At 51.5% G+C, this 26,962-nt stretch overlaps 1 protein-coding gene across 1 annotated transcript in view; it reads left to right on the top strand.

Annotated features, from left to right (window-relative positions):
• The first annotated feature begins 5,254 nt into the window (after positions 1 to 5,254).
• The window catches only part of ZBTB7C (zinc finger and BTB domain containing 7C), a 106,262-nt gene continuing 84,554 nt past the window's right edge, over positions 5,255 to 26,962 (top strand). The window contains exon 1 of the mRNA XM_052670072.1: positions 5,255 to 5,381. The gene's annotated coding sequence lies outside the window, so the exon portion shown is untranslated. The remainder of the gene's footprint in view (positions 5,382 to 26,962) is intronic.

The following is a 26,962-nucleotide window of genomic DNA, read 5'->3' as shown; positions in this document are numbered from 1 at the left end:
CCATCGTCTCCACTCCTGCATGGGAATAATGAGGGCAGGAGGTGACCTTAATGGCAGTGCAAAGGCCAGAGTTCCCTGCAGGAGCAGGGACATCTGGTTCCGTACCTCTCATTGGAGCTTCTCCCTTCCTATTCTTTCAATACAGCTTGTGGCATCCCATCCACAGCAAGAAACCCAGCACCTCCTCATTGCTGACCCCAACTCAGCACCTCCCAAGCTCACTCTTGAGCCCTTCTGCTCCCTCCAGCCCTCTCTACTTCCCCAGCTCCTATAGTGGGGCAACACCCAAACCTTTGCAGCCTGGTCTGGAGTATGTCTGCTGGAGACAGACTTTGGAGAGTAGAACTGAAACTCTGACCGGGTGTGCTGAGCCCATGCAAGCCACGATTTGCAGAGAGTTGTAACTAATTCAAAATTAAACAAACTTTCCTGGAAGTGGCAAATGGCACTTTTTGACAGCAAGGCCAAATTTCATGCTCTTTCTCCAAAACATGGAGACTTCTCTCTCTCAACAGCAGTTTCGTGGAATTATTTATTTCCAAAAGCTGGGCAAAACACTTGCTTTCCCCTCGTTCTTGGAAATGGTCAAAATAGTGTGGCTGAAACTTTCCAGAGAACTTCAGCCTTAGGCAGACATCTGGCATGGAAAAATGTGAGCCCAAGCAATTACAGCTTGGCAAAGCTATAAGCAGAATGACCAGGCCGCTGAGCATTCCTTTGCCTTGATAACTCTGGGTGCACAGGGGACTCACACCAGCGAAAGGCATCCTTGTAAATATGATGGGAGCTTTAGATCTTCTGCTCTAGGGAAAGCAGAGGAGAGCACAGCCACAGAGGGAGTCCATGCGCTCCTTCTCCTCGTGCACACCCCAATGCTGCCAAACACAGCAGCAGCCTCTGGCTAAGTACTGGTCTCCATCTGCGAATGGGTTCTGGTGCAGGCTCTGTGTGGGGAGAATTATGAAGAAAACCAATTAGGCACCATGGTATGTTGCTGTCACACCCAGCAAATGGCCTCCCCACATGCCAGGCTGTTTCAACATCGATCAGTTTGTCTCTAAAACCAAAAGCAGTAGGTGAAAAGTTCCACAGAGATTCAAAGAGGTCCCACAGCTGGATTGCAAGAGCCTGGATCTGAGCACATAAATGGGTTCTATGAGGACATGTCCCAGGTCCAAGGAAAAGGGCTCTTATCTCAAATGGCCACGTCAAGCAGCGTGGAATTCAGGCTGCAGTTGGCATCTCCGCAGACACTAGAGAACCAAGGGCTAGCCCAGGACACTCAGGTCCCCAGCCATGGCTCCCACACCTGCGTGGGCACTGAGCTCAGGCTCATTTTTGAATCATCCATCTTCATGAAATGAGAGCTGCAAGGCACTCTTTCCTGCATGAGAGACAGATAGGGCACCATGCAGGGGGGATCGCAGACTATCCTGAATTGGAAGAGACCCATAGGATCACTAAGTCCAGCTCTGAGCTCCGCGCATGCTGACCCTGTTCCTTCACAGCACCCAGCCACAACAGCTCAGCTGAGGAGTAGCTAACCCATGAAGCTACCGTATTCCACTGCTCCTGAAAACACACAGGCGAGCCTCAGCAGCTAGAGGCAGGAGATTTGCAGAACAAGCCACAAGAGGGGGATCGTAGTGAATGCAAGAGTTGCTGAAAGTCACCTGGAAAAGTATCAGAGGCCCAGACTTGGACGCACAGGTCTCCCTGCTCTGGCTGCTGGAAATCCCATTCACCAACGAGTGACACTAGCAACACTTCTCTTAAAGCTGTGGGTGCAGGAGGTCTGCACTTGGACTGCTGGGAACAGGAATCTGCTAAATTTATCCCCTCTGCTCCAGATGAACTGCACAGGCCGCGAAGGGTATTTTTAATAGTAGGTAAACCTCACCCACAAGCAGTCTCTCATTTCAGGCCTACAGATGAGATATTTTCCAGCCCAGTCTCACTCCGGTCCTGCCCCTTCCTTCCACAAGCCTCAAATGACTGTTTTCTCCTGATTTTTTGGTTATGGTGTAAGTGTGATATCCTCTGGAAGAGCCTAGGAAGGAGTGTGGGAGGAAGATGGCTCCTGCCTATTTGGCTCCTTGTAGGGTTAAAGCCAGGATGGCTTTTGTGCCTAAAGCAACATCCTTCACGCAAATGTCAGTGTAACATAAATTGTGCTGGGCTTTGAGGAGAAGCAAATGTCAAAAATTAAGTTATTCTTCTGCTCGAGACACAAATCCAAGTAGCATGCAAATAAAGAGGAGCCATCTGTTTGCTCCCAGGGCCATTTCAAGTCAAGCACCCAGCATCAGCTTCCAGAGACACCAGGTCACCCTGCTGGCTGGCCTCCACCCTGTGCTCAGAGTGCCCAGGACTGCACAAGTGCCTGTAACCCTTCATGCTCCTGCTGAGCAGCTTGGCCCTGACGCTGCTGACACACGTGGATGCAGATGTCTCTACTTCCAGGGAGCTTCACAAGCAGGATTTCAGGGCTTCTCTGTTTAGTGCCCTTCCCTGCACGCATCAGGATGGGCCCTTTTCTGGCCTTTGCTGAGAATCAGCACTTAAGCACTGGAGCGGTCAGCATGCAATGCTCCTACAGCCTTCTCACTGCAAACTCAAATTCACCAGTTCTGTGAATGTGGCACTCGGGGTCACGGTCAGCAGGCTTGGTGGGGATGGCTTGGGGTTGGACTTGGGGATCTCAGAGGTCTTCTCCAACCCTAATGATTCTGTGACTCTATGATCCTATGATTTCATGACATCTCAAGAGCCCCAGGCTGGTTGCTGTCCCTCTTCCGTGCTGCCCCTCCCCCTGTTGCTTCCCATCTATTTCCCAAGGCCTCACTTTGGGTCCCCAAACTGTCAGACAATCTAGGAGAAGAAGAGGAGCCAGATTGCTGTCAGACCAGCACAAAGGGAGAGCGGGAGTTACTAGTAAAGGAACTTTCCCTGCATCCTCAATGTGTAAATAAAGGAGAAAAAAAGACCATATCCAGCCCTGTCACTTGCTGAACAGGCAGCTCCAGACTAAAATAAATTACCTCTAATATCTGAGACATTGGAGAAAAGCAAATAATGTGACAAAGATACGAGAAGGACCTTTGGATTTCTTGGCAGAATCTCTCTTGCAAGCAGGAGCTTAGAATTTAAGTAGACACTTCAGAGGTGCTGATGGTCATCTGCGATGGATGTGGTAGCGCAAATACACAGAAGATGCTCTTCTTCAGCTAGGAATGGTGAGATGCCCTGTAAACATGGTGCAAGCAAGGAGCTGGGTTCGTTTCTTGGCCAAGATGCAGTGGGTAGCTGCAACAGGAACTTCCTGAGATGTGGGCTTAGTGCCCATGCTGCAGGCTATTAGCTTGGGGCTTCAGCATCCCAACGGGATCCCTGCAGGTGGAGAGAGCTGTGCCACCCTCTGCCTCATCCACCCTGGACCCAATCCAGCGCTGAGCGTCTAGACCCCAGCAAGAGCCCGACGCATGATTTCGTGCCATCCCTCCGAGGTCTGCACTCAGGGATTTTCCTACCAGGGCCTTGGGGGCTTACAGAGCTGGAGACCGGATTCAGACATGTTGAAGCAACCATGACACACTTGCCAAGAGGGAGCACCAGGAGCTACAGGAGAGCTTTTACAATGTGACTCACTTGCTGAGCTCTGTCTCACGGCACATTAAATCCTCCGAATCAAAGACTGAAATGCAGGGCATGTCTTGCCCTACAAAAACACCATCAGCCGCTTTACTTTTTAAGTACTGATTTGCTATTGATTATGTGTATGAAGATGAGGTAGCTCCCTGCCTCTCCTGCCAGTTCCCACACTCTCAATCACTTCATTAGCAAATGTCAGAGTGGAACAATCTCACAGAGCCAAGTTTTTGCTCTTAGAAGGGGATAAACTTGGCAAGTCAGAACCCTCTGCCTCAGCATGCTGGCGTTGACCAAATGGCTGCAGGAGTACAAGTGATAGGATGAGAGGCAGCGGCCTCAAAGTTGCACCAGGGGAGGTTGAGGGTGGATATTAGGGAAAAAAAATTTCTCCGAAGAGCAGTGAAGCAGTGGCACAGGCTGCATGGGGTGGGGGGGAGGGGGGAAGTCCCCAACCCTGGAGGCGTTCAGTAACCTTGGAGATGTGGCACTTGGGGATGTGGTCAGTGGGCATGGTGGGGTGATCTTGGAGGTCTTTTCCAACATTAACGATTCTGCAGTAAGTGGAAGAAGATGTAACAGTCAGACAGGGCTGCATGTACCTCCCCGACCCTGCAAATTGCGTAAGAAGCCTTCAGGAGTCCGGCGTGCCTCGGGGAGCTGAAGTGGGCTAAAAGTGGTCAGCAGACCCAGGGCGCTGCTGTGGCAGGGCGCTCCGGCGCTGTGATGCCACAAAGATCAGCACCCTTTCCTGGCAAGGAAGCCACTCTAGGGCTGACGACATGTGGATGAGGAATTCAAGGAAAGCCTGGGTTTTGTGCAGAGGGACATGGTTTAGCGAGAGCTCCTGGCGATAGGCGGGTGGTTGGACTGGATGATCTTGTGGGTCTTTTCCAACCTTGGTGTTTCTGCGATTCTGTGAGCGGGACGCGTGTCCATGGGGTCTGTGGGCGGCTGGCCAGTCGGTCAGGGCAATGAGGGCCAACGAGAAACGACCTGCAGGTGCCGAGGCTGTGCTGGATGGGATCGTGGGCAGCCTGATCCGATGGGGAGCAACCAGCCCGCGGCAGGGGTGGGTCTGAGGGAGCTTTAAGGTGCCTTCCAACCCAACCATTCCACGCTGCTGTGACCTTGACATTTACTCATTCTCCCCATTTTAATTGTGGGGAGTCAGCAGGACGACAGGAGAGGCCACGGCCTCACGTTGGATACGAGGAACAAATTCAGCCCTCAACGCAGCTCTCAACGCTCTCCTCACAGCGCTCTCTTCACAGCACCTCCTCTCCCGCTCCTCCGCCCCGCCGCGCCCCGATTGGCCGCCTCTCCCCCTCGCCCCGCCCCGCGATCCTTCCCCGCTCTCCCATTGGCCGCTCCCCCCGCCCGTTCCCCCGCTCTCCGGGCGCGTGGAGCTGTCACCCCGCCGAGGGAGGGGGGGGGGGGGCGGGGGGTGGAATCGGGGCGGCTCCCACGTGGCGCCCACGGGCGGCAGTGCTCTTCCCCCCCCCCCCCCCCCCCCCCCAACACACACAGAGCTCAGCGCGGGGCGGCACCGCCCCGGGCAGCGGCGGAGGGAGGGAGGGAGAGAACGGGCACACATCCGGGCCTCCGCCGCGCTCCGCACCGCCACAGCGCCCGCGGACGGACGGGGGGACCCGGAGCGCAGGTGGTGTGCCGTCCCGTCCCGTCCCGTTGGCGGAGAGGCGGAACTTCGGCCGAAGTTGCGCGGCGCGGAGGTACGGGGGAGCGGGGCGGGCTGCGATCGGCGCGGGGCTGCGGCTGAGCGGGCTCCGTCTGTCTGTCCCGGCTCTGTCTGTCCCGGCTCTGTGCCCGCTGAGCTGTCCCGCTTCCCCGCCCCACCTTTCCTCCGCTCCGTTACCCCTATCTATCCCGCTTACATCGCCTGCTCCCCCCGTTTCTTTTTCCCGTGTTCGCCCCGCTGCTCCATCCCAACTCCGTACCCCTGACCCGCCCCGTCTCTTTTCTGCACTTTTAGCCTGTATTCACCCTATTCCTTCATCCCATTTCTTCATTTATCCCATTTAACACCGCCCCCCCGTCTCGTTTCTTTGCCCTTACTCATCCCTCTCCTTCATCCTATTTCCTTATCCCTTATCTTTTCCATTTCTTCATCCCCGTTTATCCCTTCTTCACCCCATATTCTCCCATTCCTTTGCCCCGTTCCTTCATCCCCTTTGCTTGTCCCGTATCCATCCCTTTTCTTCATCCCGTATATTTATCCCATATTCATTCTGCTCGCTCGCCTCATAGCTTTATCCCATACCCATCTCGTTTCTTTTTCCCGTATTATCCCATATTCATTCCATTCCTTCTCCCCATTCCTCCATTCCATTTCTTTACCCCTGCTAATCCCCTGTTTATCATAGAATCTTAGAATTTTCTGCGTTGGAATGGAGCCACGAGGATCACCCAGTTCGTTCATCCCATTTCTTTACCCCGTATCCATTCCATTTCTTCATCCCTGTTAATCCCATATTCATCTTATTTCTTCACCCTGCTTCTTCATCCCATTTCTTTATCCCTGTTTATTCCTTCATCCCATTTCTACAGCCCATTCCCATCCCGTTTCTTTTTCCTGTATTTATCCCCAATTCATCCCATTTCTTCATTAGCCCATCCCTTTATCTGGGCACACCCCTCCCCAGGAACCTATGCCCCCTGTGTCACAGGGTCCCCCGTGTTTCCTCTGTTCCCCCAGGACGCAGTGCTGCCCTGCATATGCTGCTGCCTGTCTCTGTGCCTCCCCCTGTGTTTCCATGTCCCCCCATGTCGCCCCACATTACCCCATCACCCCCTGTCACCGTGTCCCTTCATGTCACCACATCCCCCCATGTCACAGCATCCCTCAGCAGAGTCCCCCTGTCCCAACATGTCCCTGCTGTCCCCGGCTGTCGGGAGGGGGAGGTATCAGGGCAGGACAAAGAAGCACCCAGGACCCCCCCCCCCCTCTCTCCTCCCTCCCCCCCGAGAAGCACGGGGTTTATTTAGGGTCGTGCAGCTCCATCTCCTCCCCCTGCTGTCTGCATTGTGCTATCCATTGCTCAGCCAAACCTCCCACCCCCCCCCCCCCCATCCCGCACGGGTAAAGCTCCCGAATGGATGGCCCTACAGAGCCTGTTGTGAGCCACATCACTTTTCTGCCTTTCTGTCCTCCTTTCTCCTATGTTCTCCAAAGCAGCATTGAAGGGCCGAGTGCGAGCTTGTGCTGTCTGCCAGCCCCATGCCATCCTGCACCCTATTATTTGTAGGGACATGGCATCCTGCTGGGGCAGGAGCTGGACAGGGGACCTTTGGGGACTCTGTGACCCCCTCAGGTCAGTGCATTTCAATAAAGGGGTGGATGGGGAAAGGAGAGAGAATAGTTCAAAGCTTTTGGGACATCCCTAGTGATTCATGGGTGATGTTGGGATGGTGCATCTGTACTCTTCCCATGCTGTGGCATTGCTTGATGCTGCCAGGGGATGGGGTATTGTGATGGACGAGCTCCAAGCAATGGGGTTTGTGCCATTTGGGGATGTTTTTTCCTTCTGTCATTGTCTGTGCCTTACAGGTGTAGCAGGAGCAGCCCTGCTGATCCTTTCATCTCATCAGTTTAATTAGATCCCGTTGTCAGAAGCAGAGGGATAACAACAGTGGGTCAGAAGCTGGAAGTGTAGGTGGAGTCATTAATCAGAAATAGTGCCCCAGCGTTCCACACACCTCTGTGGGCACACAGTGCTGCTCACAGTGCTGCAGTGGGGCTCTGCTCAGGCTCTGGGGCAGCAGGATGTTCTTTGGTAACAGAACTAAGTGATATTTCGGGGCCAGAATGCAGAATCACTGCCTCCATCTGGGGCTGTGGAGTGGTTCGGTCTGACAAATACGATGGACCCCACGGGAATCCATCCACGATGACTGTATGGAAATCCAGCCTCTGTGAGCATGGTGTGGGGATTTTGTGTGTGGCTGCCAGTGGCCAAGAGGAGAGGTTGCATGGCTGACATGAAAGTTCTGTGGCTTATCTGGAGCAATTCATGGGCAAGAGGAGTGGTTGTATGGATGACGTGAAAGTTCTATGGCTTATCTGGAGCAATTAATGGGCAAGAGGAGTGGTTGCATGGCTGACATGAAAGTTCTATGGCTTATCTGGAGCAATTAATGGTGTGGTGCAGGAACTGATGCACACCAATCTGCATTCATTTTCACTCACTCATGGTGGTTTTGCTCGCCTGTGCAGCCTGTTGCTGTCAGAGCAGCCCTTCTGCATGGCTGGGGTTATCCTAAACCTGTTGTCTCTACTCGGGCTGGAGCTGAAAAGCAAAGCACCTTCACAGCCCTGCTGCCCAGCGTACAACCCAGGGGTGTGGGGAGGCTTTGAAAAGAAGCAAATATCAGCCAATAAAATAAAGTGAAATAAATCAGCGGAGAAAATGAAAGCAACCTTCCAGTCCTGAGTGAGTTTCCTCTGGTGCATCTTTTTTTGACAAGAGCTGTCATGGTATTGGAAACCTGCGGGAACTTTCTGTGGTCACTGCCTGGGATGCAGGGGGGGATGGTGGGACCGGGGTGTTGGGAGCAATGATTTGGGGATGTAACGCTCTCCTTAGCCACAGTGTCTTTCCCCACACAGGGGAAAAGCAGTCCTTCACCCCTCCCCACATTTTGGCCTCGGTCCCTATTGTCTCTCGGTATGTCCTGGTTGCTTGGCAACCCCGATGCTGTGAAGGGGACTTCATCATCCCCGTGTCACCCTCCTCCCCGTGGCTGTCTGCAGAGAGAGGGAAATGGCCCTCTCGGGCTCCTGTCCCCTCCCCACATGGCTCTGCCTTCGGATCATCTCCCAGCTGCACCTTGAGCAGCGTGAGGGCTGTCCTCGTGGGTCAGAAGAACGTTTCCTCATCGCCGGCTGCGCCTGTGTCTTCCCTGTCCTCTGTGTATTTGTGAGTGCTTTGCACACGGGCACACAGACCTTCATTTGGGAACCTGTGCAGCTCAGCAGAGCGTCCACAGGACTCAAGGGGAGCTGTTCACTTGCTCTGAAATAAGCTGAAAATGAGGAAGGTGCTGTATGGCCTGCAGCTGTGGCTGGGAGGGTTGCAGAGCCTGGGAACAATAATGTGGAAGAAACCCAAGTTGGAACAGTCTGTGCTTTAAGGCACCATGCGTGCAAAGCCTCTCCTACTTGTTAGGCTTTAGTTGTGCTAGAGATAATTCCTTCTGTGGGAGGCACAGGGGTCTGGCTTGGGAGTTTTGTGTTTTCCTTAACAAAGTTGATAATGTTTGGGAAGCGATGAATGTTTTGGGGAACTCTGCAGGGAAACGGGTCCGCCTGCAAACTGTTGGTGAAAGCAGAGCTGCTCTCTTCCCACTGCCCTGTCCCGTGTGGGCCCATCGGTGCTGGGAATAGGGACATTGTTGTGCTCTCTGAGTTTTGGCAACCCCTAGGGTGGGTTGGCAGCTGGTTTTGCTCTTTTGCTGTGCTGGAGGGGCTTGGGATGAATCTTCAGCAGCAGGAAGAATAGAAAGGAGCTGTCTTTTGTCCATGCTGAGCAATGCAAAGCTGAAGCATACTCACAGTTCACTTGGAAACAAAATTTAAGCAGGAGATTTTGAATGTCGATGTGAGCAGAGGGCCAGGGAGTCCTCTTTGCTCTGCCAAATTTTTCTCACTCTATTTATTCTAATCACCTTCTCTATCCTTCCACCTCCTCTGTTGCTGCCGAGGGACACGGGTTGGGGTTGCTCTCCTGTTACTATGGGTGCAATCCCCAGCCCACCTTCTTGCTTAATCCAGTGGAGATTTTGATTCCTGTTCTCGGTTTGTTGGAAAGTGACCTTTGTGTCTTGCTTTTCTCGTTAGGTACTTTTGTTAGAGCTCAAGAGAGAAGAAGGAGAGGTGGCTGAGATGTGGAGATGGCTCTGCCTGGGGAGTAGTGAGAGTGCTCTTGTTCTGGTAGAGGGGAGGGCATGGTGGGCAAAATACCAAAGCAGTAGGTGTCCATCAACCCAGCGGGGCAATGGGACATGTTATGTTTCCAAGCTCTTCTTTGGAATCAGGGGAGTGATAAATTTATTTTTTTTTCAGTTGAGAGCAGCTGTGGATCTGCTGAGTGTAATAAAGTGTTCCTGCTTGGAGCTGGCTCCCTGTCTGCGTTTTCCCCCCACAACACTGGACAGCACAGGTCCTGCAGTGGTGCTAAAAGGACCTGATTCTGCTTGGTTCATGGTGCCTGTGGCTGGAAGGATGATGCAGGTGGGGAAGTGAGCCAGAATTGTTCATTTGTGTTTTTCTGCCCCGTTTTGGTCTCGAGCAAAGCAGGGCAGTGGTGTGTCATTTCCTCCCAGCAGTGCCACCACAGGCTCTGCGCACAGCTGCTCTGTGTCCCAGTGTTCCATACCACTCTGTGCTTCCTGTCCAAGGACACCCTATTGTCAGAGCCGTGCAGAGGGAGCCTTAATGCCAAAGGCTTGGGGTGCAGGAGGCAGGAAGGGATCTGCAATGGAGCTGTGCCATGGGGATGGGACTGGGATTCCCGGTGGTGCTCCATGTGGAGGTGGGACTCAGGGATGGAATCAGAAAGCTTGTCCTTTAGATAAGCTCTGCTTTCGTAGCTCAGAGGGCAGCTGACCATGCATGCATGTGCATCAGTGAGGCTTTAAACCAGCGAGCAGTTCCATTTCTCTTTTGGCTAATAGAATAAAGGAATTATTGAGGTTGGAAAAGACCTCCAAGATCCCCAGGTCCAAACCCAACCCATCCCCACCATGCCCACTCATAGAATCATGGAATCACTAGGATTGGAGAAGACTTCCAAGATCAGCAATCCAACCCCATCCCATCCCCCTGTGCTCACTGATCGTGTCCCCAGGTGCCACATACCATGCTGTGTGCAGCCCAGAATTACACTGGTTGCACTCCTTACGCCAACCAGGAGCTCATTTCAGGCTCCTTTGCTGGAATCTTACGGCCTGGCCACTGGATTGCTTCTGGAATGGTGGGGAGCACTCTTGTTAAACAGTCATTAGGCACTGAATTATTGAGCGGTGCAGTCCCTGCAGCAGCAAACAGCAAACACTCAACTTACAGTTGTCTCACCTGGGTAGCACGTGTGGGGCACTGCCGACCCAGTGGAGCCCAGAGGCAGGATAAATCTTCTGTCGGTGCCCTAAGAAAGAGTTATGGTTATTTGGTCATTGATGTCCTTGTGCAGTGAAGAGTGTATGCTGATTGCTCAGCTGCCCAAGAACAATGGGGTTTGGGCCACCTGTGCTCGGTGCACTTCCCACCTGCCCTTTTCATGCTCTGTGCCCGGCAGCAGGACCCAGCCTTGCCACTCAACTCTTTGCAGCTGCATCCATCTCTCTGGTGGGAGCCTGTGCTCTGCAACTTTCGGACCCCGCACTGCTTATGCATCAGAGGGTGCTGGGCATTGGATCTCTCCAATTTGTTCTGTGGTCTCTGTGGGGACAGCCTTGCTTCTCATGGCTCCTTTGTTGCTGGCTGGGAGGAGAGCTCTGAAACTCATCAGCCACGCAGACCAGACAGAGAGGCAGAGGAGTCATTTGGTTAAGTCATGGGATTCTCTTTTGTTGTTTTGAGACAGCCATGGGGCAGAGGAGCCCCTAGGGCTTAGAGCTCTGAGTGCAACAATTATAAGTTGGGGCTATTGAGCAAACTCTGCATAGCTGTTTTTCTTCTTTCGTAGTTTCAGCTATACCTTTTAATTAATTCCCTTTAATTGGTTTTAATTTCCTTGCCTGCCCCTTTCTCCCTCGGTATAAGCAGTGCTGTCATCCTCTCCGATTGCCTTTCATGTTGGAGGCTCCGCGTTTGATTTCACATCACCCACGTTGTGTCTCTCAGCTATTCAATTCCTGGAAAGCTCCAGCTCCAGAGATGCAATCTAAGTGGATTCACAGAACCTAAAGGGATCGCCTGCTTCATGGCTTATGTTGATATAGGAGATAAACCAAACATAACGAAAGATCCACCCTCCTTGGACAAGGTCTGTTTTCCATCACCTGTGCTTTTCCATCTTTGTGCTGGGGGCTGCTCCATTGGGATGAGCTCCTGGGCATCCTGTACCGCCCTGCAGGAAGGCAGCACATCTCATTCCCTTCTGGCTGCTGGCATTCCCTGCCAGCCAATGGGCTTAGAAAGGACTGCAGGACAAGATGTGCAGGTATGTGGCTGGGTGAGAGAGGCATCTTTCTACCAGCCCGTCGTTAGTCGTTAACACGTTGACATTTGTCTCTGATAACTCTTGGTTTTAATGTGCACGAAAGGGCACGGTGCCTTCTGGTGGAGGTACTTTCCAGCCCAGTCAAAAACAAAACCAGATGAAAATGCTGACAGACGTCTTGGGTCCAGCCGTCAGCAGTGGATGTCGGCGTCGTCGCTCCGTGGAGCCTGGCCAGCATGCTCCATCTGATGATGCCTCAGGGCTGGGAATTGGATATATAGGTTTTCTATACCATTGTTTTTCTTTAGAGTAGTCACTGTGCTGTCTAATCTACCCTCAATTCCTGCTGCTCCTCTCTTTAGAGTGGTGTTTAAGCACAGCACGCCCCTTTGCTTTCCATGCTTCAAAACTTCCTTGGCATCTTTCCTGAAGGACTGATGTTTCCAGAGCTATTGTTTAGTTGCCTCCAGGTGCTGCAGCGAGGAGCTACATTCCTACAGGGCTCCATGGTGGCTGATGTTGGGATCAGTGGGGAAGCTGATGGATTGGGGTTGGCCTAGATGATCTTCCAACCTTAATGATTCTTCAGAAGCTCTTGGCTGGGCTCCATCCGCTTGTGCTTGTGCTGGTAAAACCTGGGGGAGTTAAAGCTAGGAATGAATCTTGGTGGTGACATGCATCCCACCTGTGATAGGGCAGCGTATAGAGGCTGCTGGAGGAATTCATTTGGGCTAAACTAGATGCTAGAGTGGAAAGAAATGGCTGAGTTTGAGTGGAAACTGAGACAGTGGGATGATGGGTGTGAGAAGCATGGTCTTGGGGCCTCGGGGTGCCAAAATGAGCAGCCAAAATGAAAGCAAGCGTCTCCCACTGAGTGGACTGATTGCTGCTCAGAATGGGTTATTGCTGCCCCATTAACAGCCTAATTGACTAAAGGCGGTAGTAACACAGCCTTGACACATGCCCCCCCCCCCCCCCCCCCCCGCAGGAGCCTGTTCTGATGGGCAAGGCATGGTGGGACACAAGGAGGTGGGACACAGGGACGTGGTGGGACAGGAGGTGGTGGGAAATGGGGAGATGGGACAGAAGGTGATAGGACAGGAGGTGATGGGACACAGGTGAGACATGAGGCGATGGAACACAAGAGAGGTGGGACAGGAGGCGATGGGACACAGGTGAGACAGGAGGTGATGGGACACAAGAGAGGTGGGACAGGAGGTGATGGCAGATACTGGGTGCTGCTCTGGAAGGCACAGGCTCTGCACAACACGCAGCAGCTTAAGTCGTTTATGAGCTGGCTCATTTGGCTGCTGAGCATTCCCTTTTGTAGGGCAGGATTGGTGGCAGCTGGGCTACCTGGGGCTCTCCTGTCCCCCGTTTTGTATCCCCGTGCTGGAGCAGCTGTGGAGCAGATAGTCACCGATGCACAATTCCTGCTCCCATCTCAACAACTAAAATAAAGCCAGGACCGTGGGTTGCCAAGGTCTCCCTGTTGCTATAGCAAGAGGGGATGGGGCTGAGCGCTGCCTGAGCTCCGCTGCCGCACATTTCCCCGACCAACAGCTCCTAATTGCACCTGGAACGCGCTGCGTAGATCACCTAATTAATATTTCATGGCCTTAAAAAAAAAAAAAAAAATAATTATCCAGGCATTTTCCCCTCGAATCAACCGGAGGATCTCTCCGGCTGGAACGAGTTTGCAGCACGAGTGGCGAAGTTACAATATTTATCTCCATAAACGTGTCACCTGAGCCACACTCTTCCTCGTGGGTAATTAGCAAGAGGCCAATCAGCGCCGTGCCGGGCAGACACCGGTTTGCCTCTGGGCGTGCCGAGGAGGTGATTTATGAGAGGGATGGAAGAGCTGTGGGTCTGGCCAGAGCTCTGAGCGAAACCGCGGCGGAAAAAGGGTGGGAAAAAACAAACAAACAAACAACAACAACAACAAAAAAACCCAAAACACTCAAGAAAAATAGCCGAAACGTTTGCAGGGCTGTTGGCAGAAGTGCTGCCTGCCCCAGGAGCACCCACGGCAGGAGGCAGTGCTGGTAATTCCATCGCTGCGCCCGGGGACTTGGATGGGGTTGATGAGAATACAGGTGAGATGCAAACGTGTGGAGGGGTGATGGGAGGCAGGTAGGAGGGGGGGTGGTGGTGGTACATGCTGTCCCCTCCCCTTTTTTTTGTTTTAAGTGTTATTTTTGAAGTTTAACCCTGTGCTGAACGCACCCTGGAGAGGAGCCTGTGTGATGAGTGGGGTGGAGGGGAGCTTTGGGCAGGGCTGTGGCTTGAGCTCGGGGCTGCATTTTGCATGTCAGATGCTGGCCAATGCACAGATGCATTTTGTTGTTTGTTTGTTTTCCTTCTCCCCATCACAGAACCTCAGTTTTTAGGGAAAATCTTGAAAGCGGGTCTGCTGAGCAGCACTGCAAGTTCTGTGAGCAGGCAGGGCTGTCGTCTTCTGTAGGATAATGGTCCTTGGGGAGGTTTTCTCTCCATCCTTGTGCTCCCCTTGCCCCAGCACTGCTCACAGTTGGGATGGTGCTTTCCTTGAGCCGTCCTCACAGTGTCTGAGCTCTGCTATGCCTTCATCTGATCATCACTCAGCGGTGATGGCAGAACGGTGCGGAGCAGTCCGAAAGGTTACATCCTGCTGTAAATGTCACGTCCTCTGCTGTTCATTCAGGGCTGATACTGATGTGGTTGTTCTCCCCGTGCCCCTGGGAAGCAGGAGGAGGCAGCTCTTGTTCTGCAGCGTTGGTTCTGGCACTGTCCTTCCCCCTGCTCCTTCCTTCCCTTCCAAGAGGAATTCTATTTATTTCAGTCTAGTTCGTCTTCAAACCTCAGAGCTTCCTGCTGCAGGAAGGACCACTTTCTCATTTATTTATTTTTTATTTTTAAGACATGGGAGAGAAACATCAGGTCTGCAGTGAAATGCAGTTGCGCTCTCAGAACCTCTTTGATTGCAGCCTCTAGAACTGGCACAAAATGCATGCAAAGTTCAAAGCAGCAGATGGCTGAGGTTCTTCTTGAATGTAAGGGATACTGAAGTCTGTTGTTATGACCTTCACAAACTCTGTAGGAAGGGGTGATGGGTTTGCATGGGTGGCATGGAAGGAAATCAATGTCAGTGGATTTTGGAAGTGGAAAAGGGATGGGGAGGGGAGTGTAGGGCTCACCCCCATCTGCCAGGAGGGTTGAGCGAAGTGTTGTGCTCATGTTAATTCCTGTTAATGAGGAAGAGCGAGGAGATCCAGCTGCTTGGTGTTCGGCTGCAGAGCAGGTTTGGGTTATTGCAGAGCTGGAGCCCACAAGTTCTCTCATGCAGTGCAGTGTGTGAAGAACATCAGTCTGCTCACCGGATTCCCCTTCCCAGCTGGAGGAGCCGACAATGCTTTTCTCCCATGCTTTGGAAGAGTGGAGCTTCATGGCTTGAAGCTGCCAGGCAAAAATACAGGGGAATTTGCTACCTGCCCCTTGTGGATGGTTGTCTGTGCTCCTTATTTTGGATGGTGTGTGTCCTCCCCTCCTGGCAGCATCCCTCATTCGCACGGGTGCAGCTGGGCTCAGCGCTGCTGGGAGTGTCCCCTGTAAAGCAGCAGGCGGTGCTTTTCATCACTTCTTCCAAATGCAACTCCCAGCCCATCCTGAGTCATGTGCAGAAGTGCAAAACAGGGATCCTCCTGTTTTCTTCCAACTGGCAGAGCTGAGGGAGTGGGTGATGCAGTGATCTGTGCCCAGTTCTGCACACACTGCAGGAGAAACCCGGTGCACAGAGTGGGGCAAAGAGGTGTGAGGGGAAACGGGAGCAGTGTCAGCAGCTTGCTGAGCCAAGGGCCAGCTGGCAGCAACGGGGGTGAGTATGGCTTTTACAAATGTGCCTCAGGTGGGAGTGAGTTGCTGTGTGATGGAAAATAGGTGCAAACCCAGCAGTGTGGTGGGAGATTGCCTGGAGGCTGTGCCATCCCCTGTGCATTGGTGCAGAGTGAGTGCTCAGCTCCTGAGGGTGCTGTGCAGCTTAGCCTTGGTGCAGCAGTTGCTTAAAGCTTTTGCAAATGGGAAACTGCTGTGAGGATCACCTCCGTGCAAGAGGTGCTGGGAGCAAAGTCCCGGCAAAGAGAGGTGTCGATGGTGCAATGTATGGGTATGGTTGCTGGCCTCCAGGTTTGGGCTGGGAGAGATCATTGCCAGGTGTGACCATGCTCAAGAGAAGCTGCTTTTTTTCCATTCTGAAACTGCAAGTGGCAATCTCTGACACTGCCACCTCCAAAGGGTGCCCCGAAGTGGCACCCTTTAACTCACCCCAGGCTCGTGTCTGCAGACATCTGTCCAATTCAGCTGGTGGAAGCTGAGCTTGGCAGGGTGCCTCTGTCATTTCTGGAAAAATCCCCTCTTCCTACCGCCCTGGGAGTGCTGGGTTAACATCTCCCTGCTGCTGACCCACCAGGGAGACAAGGCTGTTCTTGTGTTTTATTTTATGTTGATATTAGAGACATCCTTTAAAGCAGTGTCAGCTCACAGGCCGTCACTTTTGTGATTGACAAAATGCTCACCATTTACCTGGGGTGTATTTGAGAGCAGCAAGGAAGAGGCTATTTTAAAGTAATAAGTGAGGGCTTAATTAATTTTCATTATTTGCCTAACAGCATCCCCTAATTAATTGGTTTTGGGCAGCCTTGGAGCTAGCACTGGAGTGGGGTCTCCGGTGATGCCCTGGGAGAGGGGTTTTATTGTTGGGAATGGCAGCTTTGCTCCATGTTTTGGTAAATCTAGCAGGCAGAGGATGTGTGAGGCAGTGCTATGGGGCAGAATGCACCTTTCCTGAATCAAGGATCTTCCTTGGGTTCCATCTCTGTTTCTCTCTCCTGTTCTATGCTGCAGTTACGCAGCATTTGCTATAACAGCAGCATCGGGTTGCATCAGGTGGCATGGGATACAGGGCTTGGTTCAAAGCAGAGGAGAATAGCTGCTACCTTTTGGAGTGGGAAGGAGATAGAAGGCTTCACTGCGCTCCCTGAGCTTCCCACAGCAATAACCTGCAGAGCTCTTGCAATGTGGCCTTGGGTCTGCGTTGGAATTCACACCCACTCATCCCAGCAGGGACCCTGGGGCTTTGCTTTCCTTCTGGTTAATCCAATCCTTCTCCACAAAGGAAAACTTCTGATGTCCGTCCTTGTATTCATTCGTTTTTCCACCAAACTCTTGTGAGGTTCAGTGTGCTTTGAGCTGCTGTAGGTATTTCTGGGAACTGAGAGGGTTTGGGGCTGTGCACTCAGGATAGCTCATGGGTGCCTGGGAGCCCACAGCTTGCAAACTTCCTTCAGGTGAGATAAACCTGATGAGCTGAGCGAGGCATCGCTGACAGACAGCAGCTGTTTTGGAAATAAATGACAAAGAAGCATGGGTTTCATAAGTTAAAATGTGTATTTTTGTTCCACGTGCCACAGTATCGCATTGCCAGTAGCAGCCTTCAGAGGAGGAAACGTGATTTGGCTAAAATTTCTGGGGTGAGGCAGTAAAATTAACCTCCTATGCAAGGAACTGGTATTCATGAAGCTCATTTGTTTGGATGCAAATCACTGCAGACCTTTCCCTGATACGGTGGGGAAAGGGGAGCTTTCATGAGCCTCGCATCCGCTCCACAATGGAGCTGCTGAGTGGATTAATTGTGATGCAAGAGCAAAATGCCCTATTAGAGACCATTTGTATTCCATTATATCTGCGGACTGCTGCTCTTTGGATGGAATCTTGACACAGCTCTTCAGATGCTGCTTACCAGAAAGTCCATTTCTGTAATACCTTCAAGAATGGCTCATGGCACACATACCCAGGAGCACTTTCCCAAAGCCCTGAACTTTTCTTTTCTTTCTTGCAGAAACAAGCCAAAGAAGCCTTTAATTAGCGCCTTTAATTAGAGGGTGGGACTCCCATTTTGTATCTTACCTAAGGGACTGCATGGGCACTTAGTCTTGCAGATGTCACCTTAGGGCATTGCTTCAGTGCTCACCAGTAGTGTCTTCTTCATTGTGTTGTTTTTTGGGTGGGGATTTTTTTGTTGTTGTTTTTTGGGTTTTTTTGGCTTTGGTTTGACGATTCTTACTGAATAAAAGCCTAGATCTGGTTTTTGTACCAACAGGTTCCCAGTTTAAGTTCCAAGAGAAAAAGAGCGGCTTCCTAAGGACTGTTGGAGGCTGGGATGTTGACTGAGCTTCCGGAACTGGGAGTCAAAACCCCACAGAAGGGCATGGTTAAAATGCAGAGCTGTATGTAGAGCGAAGAAAGAGCTGAACGCAAAGAGGCTTGTTGCTCTCCTATCCCTAACCTCAGAAAGTGAAGAGGTAAAGAGGTCCAGAGAAAGGACAATGAGAGAGAAAAGCAGAATAGAGATCGATGTTTTTCTATTGCAATCATTCTTTTCTGCAGCTGTCTCATAAAAGCAGTGGCGTTTTGTCATGTTTTGTGCTTTATGCCTTCAGTGACTGTGCTGGGATACCTGCCTTTATATAGTGGACAATGGCAGTGCTGTTGGCATTGAGCTGCATCCTGAGCCGTGCTGCACCTCATGTGGATTCACATTAAATAAATAGAAGGAGCATCCAGCCTACAAGAGCCATGCTGTGCAAGCAGGCGTATAAACATGTCAGTTATTCTTTGGTGTTCAGTTCAGTGCACGCTTCTCACTGGAGAGGAGTTGGTATTTCAGACCTCCTGTAGCCCTGTTTGGAGTCTTGGTGTAGGTGGCAAGGATACTTTGGGTTTGGGTTAGACCCTTTGGAAATCTGGGAGGGTAGAAAATAGTGTTAGATGCATTTTGCTTTGCTTTGTCACTGGTGCCAAGTGCTTTCAGTATGAGGAAGTCTCAGTGCTAAAAAGTGAGACAGAAAAACAAATCTCAGGTAGGATAATGAGGATGTGAGGGTGTTAAGTTGCAGTGCAATGGACCATGTAGTTGGGTTTGTGCCGTTGGACAGAATGGGTACGTTGCTGCTGATGCTCTGGGACAGATCCTTCTGCCCCTGGCTGGCTTACTGAGCAGCTCTTCACTCCATCTGTCACCCCTGAGAGGTCATGCTAGAATAGTGACAGTTAGGGACATGGCAGTGGGTTAGTGGGCATGGCAGGGGTGTGTTGGGGTTGGACTTGGTGAGCTTGGGAGTCTTCTCCAACTGCAGTGATTGTATGATTCTGTGAGCCAGGCTGGAAGCAGGTTGGAACAAAGTTGATAAGACAAGAGCTGATGGTCTGGTTGCACCAGAAAAGGTTCAGGTTGGTTATTGGGAACAATTTCTTCTCCAAAGAGCAGCGATGCATTGGCAAAGGCTGCCCAGGGAAGTGGTGGGGTGCTCATCCCTTCCAGAACCATGGAGATGTGGCATGTTGGGGACATGGTCAGTGGGCATGGTGCGATGGGTTGGTCTTGGGAATCTTGGAGGTCTTCTTCAACCTTCATGATTTGATGATTCTAAAGCTTGATGCTGCATTTTTTTCCTGTAGATTCTGTCTATCCCCATTGGCTTGAAGCCTGCGAGCACGGTGTCTTCTAGAAGCACGGCTGCAGGAGCTCCAGCCCTTTGGTGAGCACTGCAGCTCTCGCGCTGCGTCCCCCCGCCAGCTGATGGAAGCCGGCTGGAGCGCGGCTACAGCCGTGTCCCCAGATCCTTCACCAGGGCCTTGGGCTGACACGTGCACCCATCAGCACGGGTATTACTCATCTGAAGAGCAGTTCTAGACAATACCCTTGGCTGTCATTGCGGGCTGTTCTTCTCGTGCCCCCGAAGCCTTGCAAATCACTCACGGCTAGACATGGCCGTCTGCGGGTATGTGAGGAGAAACCTACTGAGAAGTTGTTTTAATTAGATGTTAGTGCTAGCAAATAAATAATGTTCCCTCTGCATTGTGCGTGGGGAGACGGTTTTCTCCCGTGCCTTCAAATCTGGTGATTAATTATTACCATTAATCCCCATGAATGACAGCAGCATATTAGGAGCAGAGCAAATGTTAAAGTAATTTGAGAGGCTGTTGTCAGGTCATCGGCTAACCTCTTCTTATATAGTATTTTCATAAGGTGTATGTATTTCTAGACTTGAGACGTTGGCTGGAGACAAAATTTGAAGATTGTACAGAGATGGATCATGTACAAGGGCAGTGTTGGGGTCTGAGTATCACAGCCCGGACCGAAAGCAAGTGGTAAAATCAGTGTAAAATCACTCAGAAGTTGGATTTAGGAAAAACCAAACTATTCATGAGCTGAAGCTGAATTTGGCAACTCGATATGTTTGAAATCCCCCGGGAGAGTTAATTTACTTTTAATGTCCAGACATTTCGTTTGAAATGCCAAAATGAAATGTGTCATCTTGGAAATGCCAGAGCGTTTCTTTCTGACATCTTCTCAATGGAGCTTTTCAACTCCTTTGTTTTGAAACGACGGTTTTCAGTTAGAAGGAAGAAAGGTTAAACAAGACGGTTAAATGACTTGACAGTGAATGAAGACATTTTATTTTGATTTACACAGAACGTGGAGGGGTGGCGCGCTCGTTTTTTCGTGTAGCTGATCCCCTTTCCCTTTCCTGAAATCTGTTTCCAATTGACCTCAGCCATTTTGATCCCTACTTTTAGCACAAATAGGAAATGTCAACGGATTAGAAAATAAAATCATTATTCCTCCTCTTCCAGTTCCTGGAAGGGCTTAGTTGGGAAATGATGAAAACCACTGATTGAAGACCCAAGAGGGAATACAGAACAGCCTTTCAGCATCTCATGCTCCTACATACAGGATTTCTTGGCTGGCTGAAGGAGGAAAATTGAAGCCAGTTCCTCACCTACTGGTAGGAGCAGCATCCCTGGCACGCTTCTCATAGCAGGGACACGGGCTGGGATCTCATCCGACTCATCCCTGGTGAGCTGAGGAGGACCTGTGGGAAGCTGTGCTTAATTTGATGCCAGTTGTCTTTGGTCCTTTTATCAGTGATGTGGACAAAGGAGTTGAGTGCAGGCTAACGAAGTTAACAAAGTATCATCTAATACTAAAACAGGAAGAGCCACTGATTCCCTCGAGTGTAGAGAGCCCTACGGAGAAATCTTGATAGCTTAGGGCACTGGGCAGTCACCAACCATACGAAATCCAACAGGGGCAAGAGGCAGATTAGGCACGTGGGTTGGTGTAACCCGGGAGGGATGTCTGTGCTGGGGGACAGGGAGCCGGAGTGCGGCCCTACAGAGAGGGGGTCTGTGGGGTTTGGCTGATGACAGGCTCAGTGTGCATCGACAGCATGCCAGCTGTGCCCTGGAATAAGGCATGTGAGGGGCTGCATGGAGCTCTGAGCTTCAGCCCTGGCTGGTTCCCTGGCTCTGCTCTCTGGAATCCCTTTACACGTCTCAGCTCTGCCATGGGCTGTGCCTGCCTTCTCTTGGCTTGCCTTTTTCCTCTGCGCTGTGTGGCCTGATGTGGGTTCCTTCCCATGGTAGTTGTGAGCCCCTGATAATTTCATTTAAGGTTCCGTAGGAAACTCTGCTGCCCTGGGGAGTGAGTAATGCTGAGCAGGAAGGAAACTGCTGAAATCCAAATAGAAATCCTAACAGGGTTGTGCAAAAATGACTCGGAAAGCACTGCTGGATTTCAAACCCAGAGCATGAAATCCTTTGCACCTTTTCTTTCCCCTGTCTAAGCCATTCTCTGGAAATCTGTGTTGAGGAGGCAGCGTTCTGTCCTGTTACCAGTCGCTGCAGAGGGGAGGTATAGCTTGCAGAAATACTGAGGGCATCTTGGAGGCTGCAGCAGCCTGTGCATTGACGGATGGAGATCATAGAACCACAGAATCATTCAGGTCAGAGAGAACCTCCAAGATCCCCAAGCCCAATCCCCAACCCGTCCCACTGTGTCCATCACCATGTCCCCAGGTGCCACATCTCCACGGTTCTTAAGCACCTCCAGTGTCAGCTTTGTGTCACCTCTAGGGGAGCAGACAGAAGTTTGCTGGGTGATCCTGAGCATCATTCCGTCTCGTGGGAGCTATGGGATGCCAACCTGCTGCTCACCACAGCTTTGGACAAGTTTTGGGGAGCCTCTGAGTGGTCCCAGATGTGGTGAGATGCCTTCAACAAGGTTGAGCCCAAAGCTGAACATGGAGCTGGAGTGTTGGGGTTTGTCTTTGCGCATGACTCCTGCCTGGCTTCCTTCACCCTTTGCAGCATGCTCGACTTTGAGCTTTTGGGCTTTAAACTAGTGCAAACACAAGGTTTTTCAAAGCTTATTTAGCAGGGAGGCTGACAGAAGGAAAGGCTGTAGGGCCCAATGCACAATTGATTCTCATTGCAGTGGCATCAACCAGTGTGGGATGTGGTTGATCCAGGTAGGTCACAATAAGGCTGGAACAAGAATAGATTGCCCAAGGAGGCTGTGGATGCCCCATCCCTGGAGGTATTCAAGACCAGGCTGGATGTGGCTCTGGGCAGCCTGGTCTGCTGGTTGGTGACCTGCACACAGCAGGGGGTTGGAACTGGATGAGCATCGTGGTCCTTTGCAACCTAGGCCATTCTATGATTTTATGATTCCAAGGCAGATCTTCACTACTATTCTTCTTTTGCTTTGTCTGCTGTGGCCCTAATTCTGCAGACGAGATGGATTGTCTCTTTGGGGTCAGTAGGGATGCTCTGGGCATCATGGCATGACTGGGCATGTGCACAGCCCCATGGTTTTAGGATGGTACATGGACTCCAGGAGGCTCTGTGCATCTGCAGGTCCTGCATCCTGCCCCTCAGTTCCATTCTCCAACCACAGCAGCCCAGCACTGGTGCTGAAGTAGTGCCAGCTTGTCCAGCTGCACAACACCCCCATATTTTGGGTGCCTCTGATTTTCCTTTATGCAGTGCCTGCATGGCTGTGCAAAGCAGGGGACGTGCTACGGAGCGTTGGCTGTTTTCATGTGGGCACAGCGGGGTTTTGGAGTGGCGAGCTGTCTGTTATGGCAGACATCTGCAGAGCAGAAGATCTGAATTTCTCTGTGCTCTGATATAGGCAGGTATGAGCACGGGGAGATCTGGTGGCGAGGCTCTGGCTCACACCCGTTATTTGTGGGATGCTTTTGTTATCTTTTGGAGATGAAAGGTGCCCCAGAAATGTAAACCACAGATGAGCCATGCTACTTCTAATGTAAAACAGTACTAATAAATGTTATCTTGCAGTCCCATTCATCCCTCGAGGTCACAGAGCACTCCATAAATTGCACTTCAGCCTGTCGCATTCCAGCTGCTGAGTGCACCGAGATGCAGCAGTGTGTGGGAACAGATGAAACGCTATCTTTGAGGCCACTGATTATGTTACCCACGGGTTAATGGGAGCGTTTCAGATTTCCCTCACTCCCCCTTGTCCCAGTCTGCATCGGTCTGGAGGCTGGGCTGTGCCTATCTGGCCTCCCCTCCTTCCCATCCTGAGCAGGCCAAGGACAAGACGAGCCTTTTGGAAGCGGGGCTGAGCGTGCCTGAGCTGAGCTATGTCTCTTTGGGGACATCCTTACTGCTCACACCACGCACCCTTTGCCCTCAGCCTCGTGCACGGGGCTTTTGGCAAGGAGGAAATGGGGAAGGTCGAACTGTTCTGGCCCACGCACAGCAGCCTAATTGATTTAGCAGTTTCTTCAACAATCCATCACACAGTCGAACAGGACCCTTCCTTAGCTCTGAGCCATCTGTACTTTTTTTCTGGTACTCCTCCAAGCTTCTATCCAAAAGCGGGGGAAAATAGTGCTCTGAAGGTGAGGTGATGAAGACGTGTCATAAATTATAGAATCATGGGATCACAGATTCATGGAATTATGAAAACCATAGCACCGTAGAATGGTTGGGTTAGAAGAGACATTGGAACAGCACAGAACTAAAAATGGTTGAGTTGGAAGGGTCCTTGAAGATCTTATAAACACAGAAGGATAGAATGGTTGGGATGGAAGGGACCTTGAAGAGCACAGAGCTGCAGAACAGTTGGATTGTCAGAGACCTTGATGGTCACACAGTCATAGAATGATTGGGTCAGAAGGTACTTTGAAGATCACAGAACCATGGAATGGTTGGGTTGAAGGGACTTTGAAGATCACAGAACCATGTAATGATTGGGTTGGAAGGGACCTTACAGCTCTCCACTCCTACAGGCTGTGGTCTGGCTGCTCTCCCACCAGCTCAGGCTGCCCGGAGCCCCATCCATGACATGGGACATGCCATTGATGGAGGAGCACCCACGCTTCTCTGCTCATGAGTCCCAGCATCTCACTCTCTCCATCTGGGAGACCCATGCTGACAGCTGAGGTTATTTTCAAGCAGCAGAAGAGCCCATGGAGAGAAGTGCTCAGGTTGTTGTGCTAACCCAAGCTGTGAGCCACCTTCTGCCACCGGAGCCATTTGGAAAACAATTTGCTGTCTGGCAGGGAGTGCGTGGCTCTGCTGCAGCCCGCTGACATGCCGGGTCCCCTTGGCACTCATTAGCATTCAGGTGGCAGCACGCTGCGTAAAGACAGAGACTGGTGCAGTTTTTCTGGGAAAGCCATTAGAAGAAATAAATTAAGGAGGAAAAAAAAAAAAAAAAAGAAAAAAAAAAAGCTAAAATCAGCATTAACGATAATTTCCTCTCATTAAATGGTAACAATAGTGCAGAACGCAGCCACAGCACTAGACTGGAGTGTAGCTGGCTCCTGGTTGGGCTCCCAAGGCGAGAAGCAGAGTATGCACTGCAGAGGTGGGGTGATGCTCAAACAGAACTGCAAATAGGGCTCTGCCTTGGTTTGTACTGCAATGGGAACAGTGCTGCTGAGGCGGGAGGTCAGAAGCCCTGCTGTGGTGGAAGGAGAGGAGCAGATGATATGAGGGGGCTGCAGGAGCTTCTCCATGTGCTCCATGTGCTTCTCCAGTGGTGGAAAACGATCCTGTTGGAGGCAGTCTCCTGTGTCTGCAGGTTCAGAGCTTGAAGGAGCAAGTCCTTGAGGATCTGCCCCCACGTACATGGGGTTGGCTGGGTGTGTGGCGCTCTGTGTGGAGTGTCAGGCTCACGTTGCAGCTTCTCTTTCAGCCGTGTCACTTGCTGGCTCTCTCTGGATACGCTTGCCTGTTTTCATGAAGACTTTATGAGCTTCCTAACCTCCTGCCATCATTCCCTTGAAACTGGAGTGAAAGTGATGATGTGAGAAGGTGATGTACTGAAAGATGTGGAGACACAGACCTACGTATGTGCAGTGAACCTTGCTTCTCTGAGGAGCCCAAAATGCATTGCTCAGCACTGCTGTGAGGCTGTCATTGTGCATCTGAGCAGCATCATCCTGAGCCTGCAGGCAGCCTGAGACAGTTGCAAGAAGTGTGAGCCTTTTGCTGCTTTGGAGCTCTGAGTTCTGCCATTTTCCCTTGCTTATCTAAACTCACTTTTTCCTGATTATTTTTTTTTTTTTTCTGTAATTGGACTGACTATGGGAAGTAAGGTCCAAAAGTACCATGCTTACTCATGTTTGCATTGGGTCTGCACCACTTGGCTTCTAAAGGACAAAATCTGAGACCTCCTCTGTTCCCTTGCCCACAGAAGTCTGTGGCTGAGGGTCAGAATTGATGCAGGGGTGTGCAGCATGTGAAACTCCTTGGTGTCTTGAAAACAGACCTCTTAGTGGACAGACCCTGTTAATGACCCCAGTGAGGAACCACCAGTGCTTTAGGCTCCTGCACGTGTGCCCCAGCACTTGGGAGGAGCCATCAACCAGAGTGTGAGCATTATGGAGAGCCTGTCCAGCAGCCAGAGCAGCTCTGAGGTGCAGCCCTGTGAGTCCCGGTGCTCCCAGTTCATCTGTCTTTACTACCTGGGGTTTGTGAGCTGCATGCATTCAGAGCACTGCAGATGCTCGTATACGGGTGGATGGTGCTTTTAGCAAATGAGTTCTAGAGGTGCCTGCAGTGTCTGTGCAGCCTAGGATAAATCTTGGACCTCGTTCAGAGCTGTCTGGCATCTCAGGGAGTCATCCCTGTCTGCAGAGCAGCCAGACTGATGTGTCCCTGCGAGGCACCTGGGGGACAGAACCTTTTGCATCTATCTGATGCATGCAGACGTACTGAATCAGATTGAAAACAAAACCTGCTAGTTCATGAGACATGACTCAGGGCTGTTTGGGTTAATGGAAAAGTTGAGCAAAGTGTAATTGTTGCTGCATAAAGAGCACACGGAGGAGTGATGGAGGTGGTGTGGGAAAGGTGTTACGGTGTGCTGCATCCTTACCCATGTGGGGAAGGGAAGGAGAGGAGGGACACCTTGAATATACTCAGAAGGGACAGAAATAGGCGGATTTGCAGCGTGGGTGCTCTGCTCATCAAGGTGGGAGGAGAGGGTGGGGAATTTCTGAGCTGCAGTTCGGGTGGTTCCATCCGTATTCCAAGCAAGGACTTCAGGAGAGTTCAGGAAGCGATGTGTTGGCACAGAAAGATGTCCTTGATGCAGCGCTGAGACGGAGTGCAAATCTGTGCATCCTCTCTTATCCCCTCCCACACGTCAAGCAGGCAGTGCTGCTGCCTGGTGGGGGCTGAGCCTGGTGCCCGGGGTCACCCTACAGCTGTTCCCACTGCTTTCAGGAAGCGCAGTGATGGAGACGCGGCTCCGTAGAGCTGGGCTTTAGATAACATCCTGCTGTGCTCCCCCGCATGCCTCTGCAGAACCATCCCGTAACCTCCAAGGAAGAAAAATATTTCCTTTCCATCTCGGCAGTGAAGCTGGAATTTGTGAAGGGTGCTGGTGTGCAGCGCTTGAATTCCACCTGGAGCCATCAGAACCAGGTGCTGTGTGCAGAGCTCCCAGCGCGTGCTGCTGCGGGGCTCCTGTTGGGTCGCGCGATGCACGGAGTGGGAGAATAAAATAGGAATAAAAGATGGTTTTGTCCCCCAGCATGGCAGTGCTAATGAAATTCTGCGGAGGGCAGAGTGAGGGCAAGGCAGCACCATCAGCAAAATGGATCCCGACGGCAGTAACATAAATATGGGGGGATGGATAGAGCTGGAGGCACTGCCCTGCGCCGTGCCGAGCACCACAGCATCAGACTGCAGTGCCCTACTTAGGAGAGCACACGCGCCCTCGTTTTGGCCAAACCTGGGGCTGGCAGTGGGGAAAGGGCAGAAGTGGCCTG

Source organism: Tympanuchus pallidicinctus, unplaced genomic scaffold (assembly GCF_026119805.1).
Source record: "Tympanuchus pallidicinctus isolate F22 unplaced genomic scaffold, pur_lepc_1.0 scaffold9, whole genome shotgun sequence".
In the NCBI taxonomy this organism is placed as follows: domain Eukaryota; kingdom Metazoa; phylum Chordata; class Aves; order Galliformes; family Phasianidae; genus Tympanuchus; species Tympanuchus pallidicinctus.
Note: the sequence above shows the minus strand (reverse complement) of the source record. Positions and strands in the feature narration are given on the sequence as shown.